Source organism: Melanerpes formicivorus, unplaced genomic scaffold (assembly GCF_026170545.1).
Source record: "Melanerpes formicivorus ecotype bairdi unplaced genomic scaffold, bMelFor1.0.p_v2 SCAF_58, whole genome shotgun sequence".
Lineage (NCBI taxonomy): Eukaryota > Metazoa > Chordata > Aves > Piciformes > Picidae > Melanerpes > Melanerpes formicivorus.
Window position 1 is genome coordinate 2,826,907 of NW_027142410.1, and position 10,044 is coordinate 2,836,950.

Consider the following 10,044-nt stretch of genomic DNA (forward strand, 5'->3'; position numbering starts at 1 on the left):
GGCACTGGCAGTCAGCTCCTGCACGTGTGAAGAATCTCTAAGGACGTCCTCATGCACCTCCATCTTCTGTCCATCTGATTAAAGTGTTCTGCTACCCTTTACATCACTTTGCCAATTGTGTATGTATTGGCCAGCTCAGTTTTGCTGTCACTAAGAACACTGAGGTCTGTGAAGGTTTCCAGTTTGATCACCTCTTGAATGCAGCTTTCCCACGTTAGCTAAGTGCTGTGAACCCCTTGCAAATCCTCATTTTCACAAGGGTGGGGAGCTAACCTGGTTTAGCTCCGCACTTGCTTTTTGCTTCCTAGCTTTGCTTGGGCTCTGTGTTAAATTTTAGGTGGGTTTGCAAGAGGTAAGTGTTTGCTGCGACACGGAAGATGAGGCAAAAGGCTGTGGAAGTGGAAGGAATGAATTCCTCGCTTATCCCATGCTTCTGTACTGCAGCCCCAGGCTTCTGCAAGGAACAGATGACATGACACCACCAACATACTGGTGCACAGTAAGCAGGAGCACTTCCCACTGCACGGCCACCTTGCTGCCAGGGCAGCGGAGACAGACGGGAGCCAGCTGCCAGCTCGCAGCAACTCCTGCCAGTATAGCCATGGCTGCTGGGGGGGGGTCGGTGCCTGGGCCTTTCCTCAGCCTCTCAGCGAGTTTTTGGTTGGCATGAAACTTCACACTGCTCACAAAACACTGGTTAGTAGCCAAGCTGTCAGTGAAAACCAGCTCTGCCATATGAACTGCTCTTAAATTTGAGTTACAGAGTCAGCTTTGTTTAGTAGGAACTGGCCAGCTTGGGCAACTGAAACTAGTGATAGACGAGAGGAAATGGCCTCAAGTTGCATCTGGTGAGACTGGACATTAGGGACAATTTCTTTACTGAAAGTGTGGTCACCCTTTGGAACAGGCTGCCCAGGAGAGTGGTACTAACAACAAATGTGTAGACATGGCACTTCAGGACATGGTTTGGTGGGCACGCTGATGTGGGGCTGACAGTTGGACTCCATCACCTTAGAGGTCTTTTCCAACCTTGATCACTCTATGATTCTATGTTTTAGCGGTGACTTGGCAGTGGTGGGTTAACAGACTCAATGATCTAGAGGACACAGTCTCAAGCTGTGCCAGGGGAGGTTTAGGCTGGATGTTAGGAAGAAGTTCTTCATAGAAAGAGAGATTGGCCATTGGAATGTGCTGCCCAGGGAGGTGGCGGAGTCACCGTCCCTGGAGGTGTTTAGGAAGAGACTGGATGGGGTGCTTGGTGCTGTGGTTTTAGTTGATTAGATGGTGCTGGGTGATAGGTTGGAGTCAATGATCTCAAAGGTCTTTTCCAACCTGGTTAATTCTAATTCTAATTCTAATTCTAATTCTAATTCTAATTCTAATTCTAATTCTAATTCTAATTCTAATATCTTAATGATTCTAATCTATACTCTTATTTATCCCTTCCTTTGAGATCTTCTGTATTTGCATCTTGGCCCTTTCCTGGCATTCCAAGGAGGCTGGTGCTCGTTTACCAGCTCAGTGTATAGGCTCCTCTGAACAAAGACCTCTTGCTGTGAGAGGCAGCTTCAGTATCCACCCTGTCCTATGTTCCCCAAGGAAAAATTCTCTCTTGGACAGCTCAGTAAAAACAGTCATTTTTGAGCTGAAACACTGGTGTGACAGCCTGACTGTTGGAAGAGGTCCAGAAGAGGGCTATGAAGGTGATCAGAGGGCTGCAACAGCTCAACAATGGGACAGGCTGCAAAAGCTAGGGCTATCCAGCTGCCCCAGTACCTGAAGGGGGCCCACAGGAAAGCTGTGGAGGGTCTTTTTATGGAGGCTTGTAGTGATAGGACGAGGTGCAGACTGGGAGAGAGTTTGATTGGGTATTAGGCAGAAATTCTTTGCAGTGACTGGCCTCCAGCTGGCAGCCAGTCACTAGTGGTGCCCCCAGAGATCAGTTCTGGTCCCTATCCTGTTCAATATCTTTATTGATTATCTGGATGGGGGCATTGAGTCAGTCATCAGTAAATTTGCAGATGACACCAAGTTGGGAGCAGGTGTTGGTCTGCTAGAGAGTTGAAGGGCTCTCCAGAGGGACCTTGACCGGCTGGACAGATGGGCAGAGTCCAACATGACGTCATTCAACAAGTCCAAGTGCCTGGAAAAGGGCAACAAGGCTGGGGAGAGGTCTGGAGCACAGCCCTGTGAGGAGAGGCTGAGGGAGCTGGGGTTGCTTAGCCTGGAGAAGAGGAGGCTCAGAGGAGACCCTTGTTGCTTTCTACAGCTACCTGAAGGGTGGTTGTAGCCAGGAGGGGGTTGATCTCTTCTCCCAGGCAACCAGCACCAGAACAAGAGGACACAGTCTCAAGCTGTGCCAGGGGAAGTTTAGACTGGAGGTGAGGAGGAAGAAACTCTCTCTTCTTCCCAGAGAGAGTTGTTAGCCATTGGGATGTGCTGCCCAGGGAGGTGGTGGAGTCACCATCCCTGGAGGTGTTCAAGAGGGGATTGGACATGGCACTTGGTGCCATGGTTTAGTAGTCATGAGGTGTTGGGCGACAGGTTGGACTTGATGATCTCTGAGGTCTCTTCCAACCTTACTGATTCTATGATTCTATGGCAAGACACTGGAACAGGTTGTCCAAGGAAGTTGGAGAGGCGTTCAAAGGCAGGTGGGATGGGGCATTGAGCAAGCTGGTCTAGTGGAAGGTGTCCAGGTCTAGCGGGAGGTGTGTGGGGGGAGGGGTCGGAACAAGACGAGCTTTCAGATCACTTCTAACCAAAACCATTTAACGCTTCTCCGGTGTGACTGCTCCAAACACTCCGTTGCTCTGAGGAGAGGGGAAGAGGATGCCGGGGGAAGCATCTGCGTCCGGCGCTGAGCTCAGGCAGGACGGGGGAAAGCTGGCCTTACGCCGGCTGATCGTTTCCTCCTGAAAACAGCGGGTAAGCCAGCCCCGCTTTGCCTAGGAGGCTGCGTGCGCCCTGCACCGGCCCGGGCTTCATGGCGGCGGCGGCCGGGGCCTCCCGTGCCGTGGCCGCGCCGGCGGCGCCCCCTCGCGGCCGCTCCAGGTGTTGCACCGGGTCCGCCCGGTGCCTTCTCCGCCCTCTCCCTGCCTCAAGTTTATCATCGCCCGTGCTGAGGTACCGCAGAGACAAGTGGTGGGAAGTGTCTGAATGAAAATGACGTTGAATACCAGCGGGGTTTTACTGGAAATTGCGCAGAGTTCTCCCCAAAGGCACCAATACCGTTCGCGAACGTGAAATAAACCGGAGGAGGGGCTAATTAGCTTCCGGTTTACATCCAGGGGGGGTGGGTGCCTGGTTCAGGTTTCTCTACCCAAACAACCTCGGCGGTGACAAGGTGTCCTGGATCGGCTCGGCTCGGCTCAAAGCCAGCGGGCAGGGGAGCCGACCACACCGACACGGCAGCGCCGCCCGCCGGCCGCCAGGGGGCAGCGATGCCGCGGGACGGGCCCGGCTGGGCCGGGCGCGGGGCGCGCGACGCCGCGTGAGCGTCAGCGCGCGCGGGGCGGGGCGTCCATGGCGGGCCCGGGGGCGGAGGGGGCTCCGCTGGTCCCGGGGCTGGCGGCCGGGGATGTGGACGGCCGCAGTCAGACCCCGTCAGGAGAGCCGGGGCCGGGGCCGTGGGGATGAGGAGGAGGCGGAACAGGGGAACGCCGGCGGCGCTCCTGGCCCGGGCGAAGCGGCCTCCTGGCCGCCGTGCGTCGTCCCCGCTCGCCCTCCGTAGCAGCTGTGTCCCACCGTGACCTAAATGTGTGGAAGGCGAGGTCCGGGGGCCGCCTGCCGCCGGTGGGCAGCGCTGGGGCGGGGAGCGCAGGTGCCCGGCGCGCAGGCAGGTGAATGCAGCCTGCACTGCCCAGCCGTGCGGGCAGGCGCAGGAGCGGAGCCCGGCCCGGGAGCGGAGCCCGGCCCGGTGTGCTCTCCAGGGGTTGCCTCCGCCAGCGCGGGGAGAACAGCACCATCTGCCTGCTGCTCTTCTTGCTCCAAAGCCCGGATGCTTCGCGGCTGCCAGCGTTCACCCTATGAGCAGCGCTCCACACCGCCTCGTTTGGTTTTCCTCCTTCATCTTCCGCTGCTCCGTTCCCACTTTCTCCACTGTGAAAAAACGGCAAAGAAGGACTGCAGCTGGGGTCCGAGAGAGAGTGAATTGGATCACCTCGCAAGGGGGGAGGGAGAGAGCGAAAATACAACTTCTCAGGTCTCTGCAGAGTTTTTCATGTATAAGAGGTTAATAGCTGTAGGCTGCACACAGCTGTGGCCTGCGTGCTTCACCAGTGCAGGAGGGGGCAGGTTTCAGGACTAGAGGACACCCTTCCTAGCTTCCAGCATGGCAAGTTGATTTGATGGCTGATTGACAGCCGCCTAAACATGAGCCAGCAGCGTGCCTGGGTGGCCAAGAGGGCCAACGGCATCCTGGCCTGCATTAGGAATAGTGTGGCCAGCAGGAGCAGGGAAGTCATTGTGCCCTGTACTCTGCACTGGTTAGGCTGCACCTTGAGTCCTGTGTCCAGTTCTGGGCCCCTCAGTTTAAGAAGGACATTGAGACACTTGGACGTATCCAGAGAAGGGCAACAAGGCTGGGGAGAGGCCTTGAGCACAGCCCTGTGAGGAGAGGCTGAGGGAGCTGGGGTTGTTTAGCCTGGAGAAGAGGAGGCTCAGGGGTGACCTCATTGCCCTCTACAACTACCTGAAGGGAGGTTGTAGCCAGGAAGGGGTTGGTCTCTTCTCTTAAGCAACCAGCACCAGAACAAGAGGACACAGTCTCAAGCTGCACCAGGGGAAGTTTAGTCTTGAGGTGCGGAGAAAGTTCTTCCCAGAGAGAGTTGTTAGCCATTGGAATGTGCTGCCCAGGGAGGTGGTGGAGTCACCATCCCTGGAGGTGTTCAAGAGGGGATTGGACGTGGCACTTGGTGCCATGGTTTAGTCATGAGGTCTGTGGTGACAGGTTGGACTCGATCCTCAAGGTCTCTTCCAGCCTTAGTGATACTGTGAAGTTCTGTGTCCTTTTGATTACAAAACTGGATGCAAAAGGCCAAGAAACCAGTCAATTTTTTTTTGGGGGGGGGGGGGAAGAAAGCAAGCCAAAAACAAATAGCAAAAAGCAATCCATTCCATTTGAAGATAGGGTGAGGTGGCACAAATGCCATCCAAATTGCTGAGTATCTCTGTATTTGGAATGGAGAATAGAATAGCATAGCATAGCATAGAATAGAATAGAATAGACCAGACCAGACCAGGTTGGAAAAGACCTTACGGCCTGTGTTCCATTCACAGGTCAAATGCAGTGTGAAGGCAATGTGAAAATGCAGCTGCCAAGGCATCTGAGCTGTGTCAGAAAGACTTTTGCTGCTCTCTGCTTTCTGGGAGCTAAAAGATTCCAGTAAGTTGCTGAGCTGAATGCTTCATCCTCCTACCTCCCAAGCTTCTGGAGGTGACAGATGTTTCCTCGGGGCCTGTTATTTTAGACACCTCCATGATTTATATATCTCTGCAAGCCTGGTGGGTGGAACTGGATGTCACAGACAAGCTGAAAATAACTCAGACTCTGGTATCTACTGGCCCATGTAGAGAAATCCTGAGATCAAATTGAATCACATTATATGTGCCTGGCAGATGCATTGAGATGTACAGATGGAGCAGTGGTGGGTTAAAGTGAAGCTGAAGTGCTCTGTGGAGAGCGCTGGCAAGGACTCTGCAATAACATCGTGCACAGCAGAACCACTGTGGCTCAGCCCTCACAACTGTTTTGCACAGATCAGCAGCAGCTTAGAGAGGAAAAATTCATATTTAGAGCAATATGTAACTCCCTGTGTGACCATGACATAGAACTGGACAGGCGGCCTTTGGCCTCTGCCTGAGCGGCTAAAGCAGATACCTGGACACGGGGGGCCTTACACAGCTGTGCTTGGGTGTGCCTGAAGTAAGGCCAAGGGGCTTCAAACCTGCTTTCAGGGTTCTTCTTGCTGGAAGCAATACTTGCTAAGTAAATAGGGCTGTGGGTCCTTGGATTTTCAAGCAATTAATTCTTTGCCAGGTCTGGTGGAGGAGGTAGACAAATAAACACACTACACCTATGTGTACCCAGCACTCCAGAATAACAAATTGGGGCACTTTTTGTGGCAAGTAGCAGGCTGAAAGCAGTGTCAGGGCTAAGATGTAAGGGAATGTTCTCAGGTGAACTCCTCAGAAGCCAAGGTCTCTGCTTCTCTTCAAGTGCAGAGCCCAGGGAGTTTTACCCAGCTGATCATTCAGTTTTCCCTGAGTGCAGCCTGGCTTCCTTTGGGTATGGCTCAGAACCAGTGTTCTCTGGGAGATGATAATATTTTCCAAGGCTGGGCCATTCATCCATGCCAGCCTGCAGAGAGTATGGAGAAGCTGTGCAGAAAGGGCCTGGGCACACTTGGCCACACCCTGTAGCCAGTGGTAGGATGTTCACAGCCTGCCAAGGTAAACTGCCTGAGCATTATGTCTCCATCTACAGCCAGATCTCTAGAGCAAAAGCAGTGAGTGAAGAGTGGCAGAACTTTAACTCCTTGTGAGGAGCTGAAGACACCATTCACAGTGGAAGAGCCAGGCTCCTGGAGGATATTCCCATCTCCAGGGAGCATGTATCTCATGGGGTCTCCTGCTGTCACACAGCCTTCATTCATGTCATCTCTTAATTTAAAGCCTTTTATTTTTGTCTTGGTTTTTTTTTTTTTTATGGTTTCCAAAAATTGCCTTTAGGTATTTGTTTTAACTTACATGAGTGCTTCCCAAATACTGGGCTTAACCTCACTGCTCTCTCTGGTCTCCTTTGAGCACCAATTTGTGATGACTCAGATCTCCTGAAGCCTCACTCGGTGCTTTCATCCAGGAACCGTTCAACCTGCCTCTTTAATTTGTCAGAAGTTGTTTGGATTTCACATGTGCTCCTTTCTCTTTCTTCAAGGCCACATGACTTCCACTCCATCCTTGCATCCTCCTTGTCCCCGCAGCTGTTTGCTCTTCCTTTTCCTTCTTTTGAGCCTCTCTGCCGCAGTGCTGCACAGAGCAACACTTTGGGCTGCACAGCAGAGGGGACAGGGACATTAATCCTGCCCTCAGAGGTCCCTTTATAGTAAACAGTCTTGAAACATGCACAAAGATTTAATTCAGAAGGTTTTCATTTTGAAGGTGATGAAACAAGTGATTTGTCCAGAGTCACAGGATCGCAGGATGTTAGGGGTTGGAAGGGACCCCTGGCGATCATCAAGTCCAACTCCCTTACAGAGCAGGAGCATAGAATCTAGCACAGGTCACACAGGAACACATCCAGATGGGGCATGAAAGTCTCCAGAGAAGAAAACTCCACAACCTCCCCGAGGAGCCAAAATGTTTCTGCTGGTAATAGTGCTGTGCCATGAGGGAGTGAATCTATTTTACAGTGCAGATACCTCTGTCCAGTGATATCCCATGTTGTATCCCAGCCCAAGACTCAGCACTACTCTTGCAAGAGGAAAATGCTGCATCACTGGAAGATTTGGGTGAAATTTTAAGTGGCACAGCAGGAGTAGAACCCAAGGCCGCCTTCTGATTCACTGTTACCCAGCACATTTTGGACTTAACCTGTCCCAACACTTTGGTTATGACATCAGTGAGGTAAGTGGCACCAAATGGCTCTTCAGTCTGGGAGTATGTTAGGTCTGTTAGATCTTGCAGTGTCCTGAGGTGTGTGGCCTTACAGGATTGTGTCATCAATAGAATCACAGAATCACCAAGGTCAGAAGAGACCTCAAAGATCATCAAGTCCAATCTGTCACCCAACACCTCATGACTAAACCATGGCACCAAGTGCCATGTCCAATCTCTTGAACACCTCTAGGGATGGTGACTCCACCACCTCCCTGGGCAGCACATTCCAATGGCTAACAACTCTCTCTGGGAAGAACTTTCTCCTCACCTCCAGCCTAAACCTCCCCTGGCGCAGCTTGAGACTGTGTCCTCTTGTTCTGGTGCTGGTTGCTAGAGAGAAGAGACCAACTCCCTCCTGGCTACAACCACCCTTCAGGTAGTTGTAGACAGCAAGAAGGTCTCCCCTGAGCCTTTTCTTCTCCAGGCTAAACAATCCCAGCTCCCTCAGCCTCTCCTCACAGGGCTGTGCTCAAGGCCTCTCCCCAGCCTTGTTGCCCTTCTCTGGACACGTTCAAGAGTCTCAATGTCCTTCTTAAACTGAGGGGCCCAGAACTGGACACAGGACTCAAGTCATATCAGTTCCTCCTCTGATCATCACCCTTTTACTCTGGTGGAAAAATTAACAGGAATGTGATCTTGTAATTGTTTTACTTGGATGCTCTTATGGTCTTGGTTGTTGTTTGAGTTTTGGTGGTGTTTTTTGTTGTTTTGGTTGGATTTTGTTTTGTTGTTGTTTTGTTGTTGTTTTGTTTTGTTGTGTCCCCCCCCCCCCCAAAAAAAAAAAAAAAGGCCTCCCAATTCTCCTGTCACTAGTTTCAGTCCAGGAAACTTTATTAAGCACTGTGTAAATATGCAGCTCCCTATAAATGTAAAATCAATAGCAATGATAGCAGCAGCAAAGTGCTTAGTCCAGCTCTGGTAATGATCCAAGACTGCTAACTTCTTGATAAGGTCACTTGCTTTACATGGGCACCTCCTCTCCATGTGAAAACACAGGGTACAGAACAGAAGCTACCTGTGTTCCCTGGCAAGAAAGGAAACATTGCAAACCTGTGATTTCCAGCAGGTGACAGGCATTTTCCAGCAGGTGACATGCATTTTCCAGCAGGCAAGGATCTGAAGGACTCTCTTGGAATCTTTTGTGGGGGCCCTAGCACCTCTACAGAGTGCTGCAAACCTGCTTTCTTCTTGTAGGGAATTGAAGCCTGAACAAACATCTCCTCACTAATGGTATCCTTTGTTTCATCTCTTCTGACAAGCACACAAGAAAGGGCCATCTCCAGTAACCTGAGGGAATGACTGCTGGTATATTTCTGGAGGATGAAGAGAGTGATGAGACAAAGGCTTGTGTGGATCACCCCTCGAACTGTGGCTCTGGCGGCAATGCCACCACTCAGCTGCTGCTAGTAGGGCGCAGTCTGGGCAGTTTCTGGGATCCACAGAGTCTGTTTAGGGATCATGCTTCCACCTCTCCCCAGGTGTCCTGCAGCATTAATGGCAGCTCTCCCTGCTGAGGCAGCCCCACTCCTATCCAAACAGGCAGTTGGGAGCACTTCAGGCTTTTTGTAGTTGGGGCTTTACCACCACTGGCAATAACTAACTGAAGTGTCTGCCATTTAAAAGTGACTTCTACACCATCGATGGCTGACAGCTCCCTCTGCTTTCCACTGGGTTCCACTTCCCCTTAAGGGTGGAACCACTGCTGGCAGTTGTGGTTGTTTTCATGCAGTCTGCTACTCCTCCACTAGGTCCCCTTTAAACTTGGCTTTGGGTTCCCAGAAGGCTTGGTGCCATCCAAATGGCCTCCCTCATGACCTCCCCAAGGAGTTCACTGATAGATTGAAGACCTCAGAAACTATCTCTTCCCTCCACCCTGCCCACCTCTGCCAGTGAGCCTGGCCTTGTCTGTGGTTTGGATTTCACATGTGCTCCTTTCTCTTTCTTCAAGGCCACATGACTTCCGCTCTATCCTTGCATCCTCCTTGTCCCCGCAGCTGTTTGCTCTTCCTTTTCCTTCTTTTGAGCCTCTCTGCCGCAGTGCTGTACAGAGCAACACTTTGGGCTGTACTTTGCTCTGTGGTAGCCCCAGTCACCCTTGGGCTTTTTCTTTGCTGTGCTGCAGTGGTAAATCGACTCCATCTGCACAGCAGTTCCCTCCTGTTTCCTCCTTCCCTGACCTCTGCCTGCTAACCTACCCCTAGGTCCAGGGACCTTCAGCACAGGAAGAATCCTCCTTAAGCCCCTATCCCAAAGGCAGCACGCCCACTACTAAATAATAATCATACAGTAATAATTACCAGAGGGCTGGCAGGGACTTCAGGAAGTGTCTGAAGCCCTCCATCCCCCTCCCCTCTCCGAGGTGGAGTCGCCCAGGAGCGGTGCCTG